Source organism: Aythya ferina, assembly GCF_964211825.1.
Source record: "Aythya ferina genome assembly, chromosome: 5".
NCBI classification, from domain to species: Eukaryota; Metazoa; Chordata; class Aves; order Anseriformes; family Anatidae; genus Aythya; species Aythya ferina.
Window position 1 is genome coordinate 52,722,714 of NC_140301.1, and position 12,360 is coordinate 52,735,073.

The window sequence follows — 12,360 nt, forward strand, 5'->3', positions numbered from 1 at the left end:
GAGCCGGTCTGTCTCCTCCCCTCTTGATTTACAAGCCAGATACTCATGGAGCCACTCTGTCCTTTGGGAAGGAGAAGTGCAGGCACAGATGTGGCTCTGTCCTCCCAAGATTAAGGCCTTCTCCAGTTTCTCGCTGATTTAACCACCTCCCAGAGCAGAAATTGATGGGAGACAAAGACGGAAAATAAGCCTGATTGTTATGTCTCATACCTGAGCAGCCCCTACAGCCCCCTGCCCTGCTATGCCTGCTTTGGGCCTTTAGCTTTCTCACGTCACATCATATTTGTCAAGAAATAAACCAGTGAAAGAAATGCAGCCTGTCTGTGCCAAAGCCATGCCTTAGGAAGCCCCACTATAATTTTGTGTTCCCCTCAAATGTTTCCTGTTTAAACGGCGAGCCTGTAGCACTACTGTAGCACCACTCCTGCATAACCGAGGGTCCCCGAAGAACTGTTTTATGATTACAGGTTTGCTAAGGTTGAGATTTGCATTTCCCCCATTATGCTCACTCTGCACTGCTTCCCGGATCATGTTCTCTTTTACGAATAAAGTAGTGCTGGGCACAAACTGCTCATTAAAACCTATTTCAAGTCACAATCTCTTTCACCGTTTGACAAAACAAACATGCCTTATCCTGGAGATTATTCTACTGCAAAAAGATAAGCAAAATGGGCCAGATATCAATGCTAATTACCCTATAAAGGACATTCCATACTGATCCAATATATACAGTCAGGCTTACGGAAGTCTGTTTTTTCTGAAGCATTAATAATGCATAAGCATGCTGCTCTTTCTAGTCTCAGCCAGATGCCTCTGTATTATGAGCCCATTCTCACTAATATATTCCCTGGTAGAGGAAAAGAGGATTAATCACACACAGAGAATGGCAGGAATATACATATTTTAATAATTCTCCGTTTCCCGTTCTTGGCATTTGTTTGCTTTTGAAGATAAGCTGGTGCTCTCCCTAGGGATGGGAAGGGGCTGCCTGGCAGCCAGCATGTTGCCGCTCGCTGCTGGCTCAGGGCTTGCTCCCGAGGTGCCACACGCAGGGCACTGGGGCTTCTGAGAGCCTCTTCCCCCCCAGCAGCTCCCCTGAAGTCAAATGTTAGTGGTAGACTTGCATTTCGACCCCACTATCACAATACTTTCACTACATTCCAGCCATATAACTGAGTTCCTCTTGGGGTAGCATCTGTAAAACGGAGTGGTTCACAGGCTGGGAAATTGTATGTGCTTGCATTTAAAGTGCTGTTCCTGTAGTGAGCACCTCCATTTTTATCTGCAAAGTGCAGGACAGAGATCAAATAATTCAGTCAGAGAGTGAGAACCAACAGTTCTGTTGTGCTTGATTTAAGCAAATGCAAATCCACATCCCTGGAAAAGTTTCCCCACTGCTCTCCTCACACCAGCACCAAGAGCTGCACTGCTCCATGGGCAAACAGATCTACAGGCAGCCAGAAGCTAACCTGGAAGATGTTTTAAGTCAGATGAGATCCTTGATGTGGGTCCAGTGGCAGCATGAGTGTGGTCAGGAGCCCAGGACAGCAGTGAGAGCATGGCTGAGGACCAGGGAGCTGCACAGGAGACACTTTTCCGTCAGTAACCTACAGAACTGACCTGACCCACATTCATGAAAAAGCTGAGCTCTGGCTTTCCACCCAGCAGCTGGGTCCTTGACTGGTTCCTGCATTTACAACTGCTTATAAATTGTATTCAGTGGAACCTGAACGCAAACACATGTGCAAGCTCTCTTCTACAAGGGATTTCAAGAAATACCTCAAATTTTAGCATGTCTTATCTTTTAGTATGTCTTATCATGATGCACAGACTGCGATGTCTGTCTGTCCCACTCTGTGGTGGGGCAGCAGAGCCTGCTGTGCCAGCTTGGTTTCCCAAAGCCTCACCACACGGGCAGATAAGCTTCAGTGCCAGCGACCAGGCAGGCAGGAGGGACTGGGAAAGCACCCCAGGTGAAGCACCCTGCTAGGTATGCCTAACTTGTGTAACCACAGCTTGTGCTCTGCAGGTGACTACTGGTAAAATCTCAGCCTCACAAACCCCAAATAGATACGAGACTGCACAAAGGGATTCTGCAGACACATTACTCTGTAGTTTAAAGCACGGTGAGGAAGGCCAGGGTGCTGGAAGCACCAAGTATTTTGCATGACCCCAGCTATAAGGGGTTACATGTGTCTTTTGTGTGATCACTCAGGGCCTGGTTACTGATAACAGCAATCTGCTCACCCACCATGAAAGCAGAGGCAGGGATGCTTTTCCCTTCCTTCCCCTGCTGAGCAGGGCATGCAGGACAGGGCAGCAGCGTGCATGACCTCTGCATGTTCAGCAGTGCCCTTGCATGGCTCTGCTGTCTGCTGAGCAGTAAAAGCACACCAAACCAATATTTTTATAACCCAGACAATAATTCTCCTATTTTTCCTGAGTGAAATCTGGAATTTTGGTTTCCCATCTATAACTGAGTTGGGTGGCTTGTGTATAAAATGAATGCTTGCAGTCCTTTAAGATTAGGTGGGCTGGTGGTCAGCAGAGGGATGTTTTCTGGATCAATCCCTGAACGATGGGTGGCACAGACCCATTCCCACGTGCCCTGTGAATATCAGTGTCCAGTGAACGTGGATGGCTACAGCTCCCCGGGAAGGGGCCTGCTCAAAGTCACTCACAGTGGATTTAATTTCCTTGCAAGACATTCACAATTTGGTCTGTGTGACACAATAAATTTTAAAGGGATAAATGCATGATGGATATAAATCATTTTGATCACCCAGCCTTATACCGGAGATGAATTTTTCCCCTCATCTGAGTCAGTAGAAGAGAATCTGCAGCAATGACTCAAGCCAACAGCTAAACATTGTGAAGAAATTATTCAGAAGTTTAAATAGGCAGAACTCCAAGTCCTTTCAGTATTTTCTAGAAAACAAAAGAAAAACAAAAAGACAACTGTGTCACTGGATGGTGCCAGGACTGCTGCAGACTAGTACTGATGTACCAGTTAAGACCTGGCTGGTGTCACAGAATCACAGAGTGGCTGAGGTTGGCAGGGCCCTCTGGGGGCCACCTGGTCCAGCCCCTGCTCAAGCAGGGCCACCCAGTGCAGGGTTTCCAGGACCACGTCCAGGTGGCTTTTGGAGATCTCCAAGGAGTTTAGTTACCAGATCACTGGATAGTGAACAGCACCTCAAAAAAAGCCGTAAAATGGAAAACAGAGCTCTGTGCAAGTGCGAGAAATGTGTGTTGGCAATGCACATAGCACAAAAAGGCATTGGGGTTTGGAAGAACTTGCCTTGTGTGCCAGCATGCTGGTTCTCAGCAAACAACCTCTCCACATTTTATAGCCCGCCTTGCAGTAATGGCACCAAATTTCCCTTCAGCAGAACTGAAAACTACTTTACCGTTTCCTTCGTGTTAACAAAGGACAACTTTTAGGACAGCTTCCAGGAATACGGGCTGGAATTTCCCATCCCTCCTGGCAGGCTGTGGGCTCACCTCGCCTGGTGCCCGGCCGGAGCCCCCCACGCAGTGCTGGATGGAGCCGACAGGCTCCATGCTCTGGGGCTACATCTGCACAAAGAAAAGAGCACTCAACTGAGCTGAAGCCAGTTTAATTAAACTGATATACATCTCACTAATGTAAACACACAACAAGGAAAAAAAAAAAAAAAAAAAAAAAAAAAGTAAGCCTGCTTTAAATCCAGAGCAAGGTAGCGAATGGGTGGCAAGCAGAAGGTTGAAGTGAGGGTGAGCTGCCTGGGGCCGCGCCTCGCCTCTGACCGAGAGCTGGTGAAGCAGGCTGCGGCCTAGCGTTGGCAGAAGGCAAGGCAGCAAAAAGGCAGATTTGTAATGATTATTTGTGTTAAAACTGGCAAAAATTACGGATTTGATTCTCATTTTAGCATAGGACTAGGAAGTTACAGAGCAAGTGTAACAGAGGTGGTGCAGTAGGGACTGCTGTCTTAGACCTGTCCTGGGCCAGCCAGGATCTCAAATGCTTTGCCTCCACCCTGGGTGCTTGGCTAGGTGAATATTTCAGATGTCCAAGGCCCCTCCATGCAGCCTGTATCAGGCCATGGAGACTCAGTGGAAAGTGAAAGAGAAATAGAAAGAGGACACTTGCAGGCCTTCTGCAGCACTGTCTGGGTGAGGTGCTGTGGGAAGCAACCACATCTTCTTCCTCAGAGACCATCTGCTGTGCTCTCCAGTCTCCTCATGCCAAATGAACCATATGGAAGTTTGATTCATCAGCCAGACATGCCAGAGACCAGGAGAGGCCTCAGGAGTGGCATGCCTGTGAGTGCAGAGGAGGACAGAAGAGTACATACACGTGGTGTGACACTAGAGTGGAAGCTGGAGGAGCGTGCAGGATGGGTTGAGTCTGTTCAGTCAACAGATCTGCATGCAGTACATCAAAGTGCGCTAACTGAGAGCACTCAGTACTTCTTCAGGTACTGAAGCTGTGCTCTCCTGGGGTTTGCTGGCTCCTGCAGGCCACCTTTCTGGTGCAGCTCCGGAGGAGGAATGGGATGCTCCAGAGCTGGCTGTGCTTCAGGCTCCCAGTGCCCAACAGTTCCTTCCACCTGCTGCCGAGAGCACTGTGGCCACGGTTCATTGCCACGCCATGTATTAAGGCCTGGGGTGAAGCTGTGATGTGCATCCCTCAGGATAAGCCTCATCCCATCCAGCAGACATGTGGTGCTTCCTATTCTCATTTCCAATCCAGATTCAGCCAGATACAGCTGCCACATTGATATCAGCCTGTGACACACCAACATGGAAATCCAGAATCGGAAATGAATAGTTGTATAATCCAGCCAAGGAGAAACAAGGGGATTTTGGGGCACTTTCTTTCATTGCCAGAGGGAGTGAAATACTAAGAACTGAAAATTTGCTAGTTCAGCTAATCCTACGTGGTCTGTCCAGATAGAAAAACTGAGGTCTAAAGAGTCACCTACCAATACCTATCCAGCTTGTAGCAGAGCTAAATATAACACACTAAATGCCTGAGGATATTTTTGCTGGTGCTTCACAGGCAGAGTATGAAAAGGGCTTATTAACATTGGCACAGAGTAGTGCTCGTGATGGCTACCTTGTTCCTGGTCTTGTGCTTTAACCATTAATTTAGGTTTTATCCCCATTGCAGGTGGGTTATTCAGCAAACCCTGACATTGTTGTAAATTAACACCTGAACATCTACTGTTGTAAGGGGTTATGAAAGAGAAGCCTCATACCTTACTCTGCAATAAGACACAGAGACAAGGAAACGCACTGGGGAGCTCATATGCTTACTTAAAGTCTGAGCACATCAGAGGAGTCACACAATTAAGTGATTTAACTCCTTCCACCTTCCATTTAGCAATCAATGAAAGTTCTCCCTCCAGGAAAAAAAGCGAGATGAGGGGGGAGTGCTAGGCCCACTGTTTTGCCTGTGGTGCCAAAAAGAAATACATCATGATTTATATGTTAATGAGCAATTCTCGTTAGGCAATGCATTCTGCAAGGTGTTGCAACGGGGTACTGTGAGGTTGATCCGTCAGAGGAAATTAATTCATCATCAAAGCAAGACAGGGAGCTCCCTGGTGCGAGCTGTAAATAGGGCATTCGGAGAGCCACCGAGTGCTGGGTGGCATGTTCCCCGTTAGCGCTCCCACTGACAGCCGCGCCGCCGCCTGCTCTCCGGCTGCAGCTCACGCACATTATTTATAGCGCGTTTCGCATTCCTGGTCGGTATCCAGTCGATGTTGGCTTCAATTAGAATAAATGCTTATTGATTGAGAGGAGATGGGCTGGCTGATTAGCTCCTTGGGAAGTGGAGCACGCTTGGCAGAGGGCAGGCTGGGCTCCTCACAGAGGCAGGAGTGCGTGGGGCTCTGAAAATTTGTCATGGAGGAGAAATCTTTGAGAATAAATCAATTCATCAGAGAGTCCATCTAATAAAGATAAATGGCTAACTTCATTAGGGAATTAATGATAGGCTTGATAAAAACCCCAGCGGGAGCCCTATTGACTTCAGATCCAGCCCAATATTTGCCTCCAAGCAGTGGTTCCCAACCTTTGTGTAGGCTACCGAAGGACAAGTGCACAAAACCACGCAGAGAGACACAGAGCAGACTGTGTCTGTGCTTGAGCTACCAATGGAAATATGTAGATGGGAAGCGAGAATCTTTCAGCTAAAATAGAAATGCCTCCTAAAAAAAAAAAATTAAATAAATAAAAATAATAATAAAAAAATAATTAAAAAAGACAAGCATATTTATTTACATTAACCAAGACATTTTTAGATAGTAGGGATAAGAGTTAGGTGGAGAAGTGCTCCAGGAGCATGTAGTCGCAGCACATTTTCCCTTGCCCTGTCCCACGTGTTATCACAGACATAGCTAGATCGAGCCGCTGCGATTGACTTTGCTGTGTGTTTGGGCATCTGAGGCATTTCACTCGCTAACAGCCTCATGCTATGTATGACACTCGCCGCTGATCTGATTACGCACAGCTCCCTTGCTTTGAATAACAGCGGCGACTTGCCGGCATTTATCCCAATCACTTGCCCATGATTACATTATTAGGGTCTTCCCCGGGTGTCTGCCACCGTTGCCGGCCTTCGGGGACGCCTCCCCAGGGGACACACCACCCTCGGGCAAACCCCAGCGCTTGGTGGCTCTCAGCCACGGGAGGTGGGGAGGTGGGGAGGGAAGCAGCGCTGCTTTCTGCGGGGAGGGCGTGGGGAATGTGCGCTGCCTGCTGCAGCGGGCCCCTCCTGTGGCCAGGCTGGGCCGGTGCAGGCAGGGCTGCGGGGGAGGCACAGGCAGGGAGAGCAGGCAGGGAGCAAGGGCAGGGCTCCTGGGGGGCACCCGTCTGGTCCCAAAGCTCTGCGGGACAGTGGGGGCTGTGGGAGAGGGAGGGAGCTGGGGAGCCTCTTTGCTTAGGGGTGAAGAGGGATGGGGGTAGACAGGAGTGGTATGATTTTAAACATGCTTATTTTTACTTCCTTTCATTTTTCCAATTTTTATTCAAACAGTGTGGGTCCCTTCGGGCTCGGTCTGTGCCCAGGCTGATGCTGTGAGCTGTGAGCTAAGGCAGGGATGCTGTGGTGGCAGAGGTGAGGGCTGCAACCCCCCTTCCTCTTCCCATCCCCATCCTCAGTGCAGCATGACCTTGCCACACACGAAAAGCAAGCACTCGGTATGACTCAAGAAGGAAGACTTCAGCGTGAGGCTCCAAGACTGATGAATCCACAGGAACAGCAGTTGTGTAAATGATTAATGAGTGCCTGTATTATTCATGCCTGTGTCAGGTGCTGCCAGGGGAAGTCCCACTGCAATCTGCCACGCTGCCGCCGCCACGTGCAGGTGCTCTGCGGGATGCAGCTTTGCTTTGCCAAATGCCAGCTGTAACATCAGCGGCAGAAAAGTGCTGCTGAGACACCGCCGTCTTTTTATGTGTGTTTATTTTTTTTGCCATGGGCCATTAGTGGGTGGATTTGGGGGTTTTATAGAGTCAGGATTCTCGATATTGGTGGATTGTGTTGTAGGTCATGCAGCACATTGCACAGGATAGACTACGGGATGGTACTGGTCTTTCCTAGTGGTTAAAATCTAACAGAGGCTTCATCTAGCATTCTGCTTGTGGCCAGCAACAAGAATGGAAATTCACTTGGAGTCCACACACAGATGAGCAGCAGTCACACCATTTGATCTGGACTTTCCCCAGATCCCAGGATTTTCACATCTGGCCTATGCCTCTGGAGACGAGCCCGCGATGCTGTCCCTAGGAGGGATGTTCACGGCTGACCTTGGTGACTCCTGTACCCTGCAGCCAGCGCTCTAATTACCCACATCATTATCACAGCCTGCCCTGCTGGAAGTGTTATTGAGGAGTACAGGGATTCACTAGGAATACTCATTCCAATGTAGGACAATGTAATTATTATTGCCATCAGAGAAGGGAATGACTAATAAGGACCTTCAGAGAGTGTTTCATTCATCCTTCGCTCCGTGGCTTCAAAGACAACTTTAAAAGGCATAATTAAATAGCTTGAGTGCTAAAACTGCCTGGGTGCTTTTAGTTAATTTCTTTCCAATATCAAGACATAAAGTGGACAATAATTTCCCAGCAGGCTGACATCTCCACCCTTAATGAGCTAAAGGAGCTGACATCTGTCTGCTCTCACGTCTTGCTCTTGCCATGTGTCCCTACCTGTTGTTCACTCTTTTTTTGCCCAGAAATTCAAGTGACACTGCCCAGAACAGACAACTGCTCCATTTTCATACCATTCCAGTATTTCTTTGCAGAGCAGCTCTCACCCACACATCACCATGCTGCTATTCTGATGACCATCTGCATGAAAGATTAGCAAAAGACCTTTAGGGGCTGACGTATTTCTTGCTCAGCAGCAGCCTTTTCACCACTGTGGTGAAAACGCTAGCTCCGTCAGCCCACACCAAGGGGTTTTCCCCTCTGGCTGCTGTGCTGATGGATGCAGGGGAAGGATTTCTCCTGCTCTCATCTTATGGCTTGCAGCATCGCCACCACTGTTATTAGGGGAATGAATGGTCACAGCGTTGCAGCTCATCCATGCCCCTTCTTGCAAATTTGTCCTTGTGGGAGACCCTGCAGTATCAACGCCAGTTTTTTATAACCAGACAAAAACCTAAGACACAGCTGTGCTACTAACTCTAATTGAATTCGGTATGAATCAATGTATGAATTGATTCATACAATTTTTATTTTCTAGTATGAATTTTAAAATATGCTGCTTTGTTACTATTAAAGCAATTCTGTCTGCTTTAGGTTTTCTCTTCAGTAATGTGCCTAAAAATAAACTATACCTCTTAAATAATTCTGAAAGAGTAAAAAAATAATGTTTAAATATACCAACAAATGCTTTTCTGACCTTTTTGGATTGAAGTCAACTTCCAGAAATAGCAAAGCAGGTGGCTGGAATTCCTTTACACCCACATACATTGAGTGAGGTTGTTAAAATTAATGGAGGAATCCCAAAGTAAAGGAGGGATAATGAATTTGATTAGTTTTATTACTTCCCCCAGTGTTACTGAGAGACAACAGCCCATTTGCAGGAGATGCTGTAAGACACTTTCAGGTGCATTAGAACTCAGCAAATGGGCAAGCCTAATGAGCTTCTTAAATGATTAACAACACATCTTCCTCCCCACGCTGGAGACCAATTAGTGAAGGCAGACATTTTCATGGGGCAGTCAGATCGAGGCCAGACATTTTGAGCTGAGGCGTAACACTGATGTTTCTGCTCAGAGTGGTGGACAGGTGAGCTGTGCTGCTGCAAGCTGGTGTGCCCCAGCTCCTACGTCACTCCATGTCATACGTTACCAGTCCCATTTTAAGGCAGGTAGCTGCTGAGACTGTTGCTCCCCATCATCATGCACAGCCCAGCAAAGCCAGCGGCAGGGAGAACAGAGGAGCTGCAAGGGTAACCCCATCTGAGGAGCTGGGGCTGCAGCATCAGTCAGAGCATCAGAGGAGGATGGAGGGCAGGGCCTGATCCTGCAGACATGGATGATGGCAGAGGCTCATCAAGGATCTAGCTTTGTGCTATGGGCACATTGAAAATTGCCTCAGTAGGCAACTTTCCCAGATGGAATCCCTCTGAGTTGCTCAGAAGAAAAGCTCAGTTCTGTGGAAAACAATAATGCTTAATTATAACTTTACAAAACTTTGCTGTTCTTGGTGGTCTGCTACCATCTGGCTATAACAAACTCATTAAATGCGAATTCAGACGGAAATTAACATAATATTCTCCAGTCACTGTCATTTATTAAAAGATTTTTGTTAAAAAATCATTGATCGATTACTTAATTAATTACAGACAGTCAAATTTTATTTATGCTTTGTGATAAACCTGCTAAAAGTATTTTTCAATTTTCAGAAACCTGTGCGTACCCTTCCTTGACACAGTATGGCCACTGGTGTGATTAACGTGTAGGTGAGAGGGGGAATGTTGCTTGGACACCTGCAGCTGTTTCTAAATGCCACCCAGTAAATGTAATGAGCTGATAATACTGGCAATCTGAACCAGAGCAGGCACACGTACAAATTACTGCATGATTAAGAGGTAAATATGTGTAACCAGGCACTCAGAATAGCAGAAAATTCAGGTACTTGTGCTTTTGGTTTATATATATGTTGGCCCGCGTATGTTATATACATAGTATGTAGATTATATATGTGCTATATACGTACGATAAACACGATATAACACGAAAATAGAAGAAGGATAAAAATATTTTCCCTATGTCTATAGAGTCCAGCTGGTTGGAGCACGCTCACACAAGCATCTCCACTCGTTCCCAGCAGAGGGCAGCCACAGACATGCACAGGGCTTGCAGGCAGAGGGAGGAAGCGGAGCAGGCAGGGAGAAGCGGGTCGTGTTAAAGCCAGGAGCTGTATTTATGCTCTCATGGCCTTACTGATTGCAGTGGTACTCTGACAGCCTTCAAACCTGCCCCAAACCTGATGAACAACCGGGCTGGGGGCAAAAATCTCATTCCTAATGCTACAGCCAAAGTTTTCAGTCTCACGAAAAAAGACCGACCAGGTCTCGTGAGGCAGCCAAGATATCAAAGCTCTGCGTGAAGCCCAATCTCAGCACAGGAGGACAAGTGGGCAGTAGGCATCTCCCCTGGCTTCTTCGGGCACTGTGGGTGCCGGAGGAGGGTGCTGCAGGACACCAGCAGTGTCACCAGCACCAAGACACCTGGAGTCAGAAAGGTGCTGCTGTATTAGCCCCTTTGTTATGCTAATGCCAGGTGGAAAGCAACGCCAATATTAATTGCAAACCCGTGCAGCCACACTACTTTGAGCCAAGCAGGCATCATAATAATGCTGAGAAGCTTTGTGTTTTATTTTAATTAACTCAACAAGAAAGGCAATTTAAATGAAATGTTTTCTGTTGTGTTCCCCGATGCTAATCAGCAACTCATTATCTTTAATCACAGCAGCATTGCTTTTCTTCTTTCTCGGGTAGAGAGGCAGAGCAGAAATGAGTGGTGGCACATGCTGAAGGTTACGTGAGTGCAGCGACGTGAGGTTAGAGAGGCAAGGAAACTGGTGGCCATATGGAGGGAGATGTGGGAGAGAGCTGAACCCTGGCACCAGACCCACAGGCAGTGGGCTACTGCTGCGCTCCAGCCCTGCCCAAGGGGCTCTTTCCCCATGTAAAAGCCTCTGTGCTTCTCCAGCTCCAAGGCCAGCCTGCAAAAGTGGAGCTAGGTTTTGGATCCTTACAAAAATATTTATAGCGTGCTGCTGCCTCGAGTTCATATTCCCCTACATCCTCCTGTCTTACTCACTCAAGGCAGCTGACCAGGAGAATAACAGCCCTGCTAGTTCTTGCAGCTTTTGGGTACCAAGCCCAAATGTCATTTTGGAAACATCAAGTATCTGTAAGAGCCTGAATTTCAGGGCTTGATACGTTACCTTATTTTTGCATAACACCAATCTTGCAACAAATGATACCAATAAATTCAGTGATACTTTTCCTAAATTTCTAGGGCTAGAGGTGTATGCATGAGATGGTATTTTGCAGTATTATATTACATAGTGAGAGAGTTTAGGTAATGATAACAAAAAGATAACAAGCTGGAGATAAATTACCCCAAATAATGAAATCTTTGCCTGGAAGATCCAAAAGCCAAATTAAATCCAGATGCAATCCAGAAACAGGGCCAAAACAAAAAGCCAGGTTTTGGCTGAGGTTTTATAAAACCTCATTCAAGAGATCGAGTTTGCACAGCCATCCCATCTTTGAGATTTTATTTGTCTGGATCACTGATAAGAGGAGCTGGAAGCTTTAGCTTTTGTCAGATTCCATAAGAAACAATTCAATACAGAGCAAAAGCAGCCAGAACACCAAACATTGAACTCTACTGATGGGCATTCAAAGTGCTGAGGGGACTGGGAGAGGTCTGGTGCCAAGCTGTAAGTGTTGCATACGGCTTGGCGTTGGCCCGGCACACTGAGGGCTGATGGCAGAGCTCCCACTGACTGCAGCACCGGGCGCCGCGTGCCTGCCCGGCCCTGCTGGCAAGGAGCCGGGGCTGTGCGGGAAGCAGGCAACAGGCACCAGAGCTGGCCCTGTGGGGGGTCGTGCCAATTTCTTTCCTGCTTGTCGCCTAAGGTCTGTAATTCACCATCTAAAAGTCTGTTAGATCCTGTGGTTCTTGGGTTCCTCCTGGAGATAACTTCTGCAGCTCTATCCTGCTGCGGGTCCATTTGCTTTGGGTTCAGCACACATCGCGGTAATGCACATTACAGCAGACAGATCTTGTGAAAAGGTTACTGCTTTATTAATGTTGTTATTATTTGTGCATTTGAATT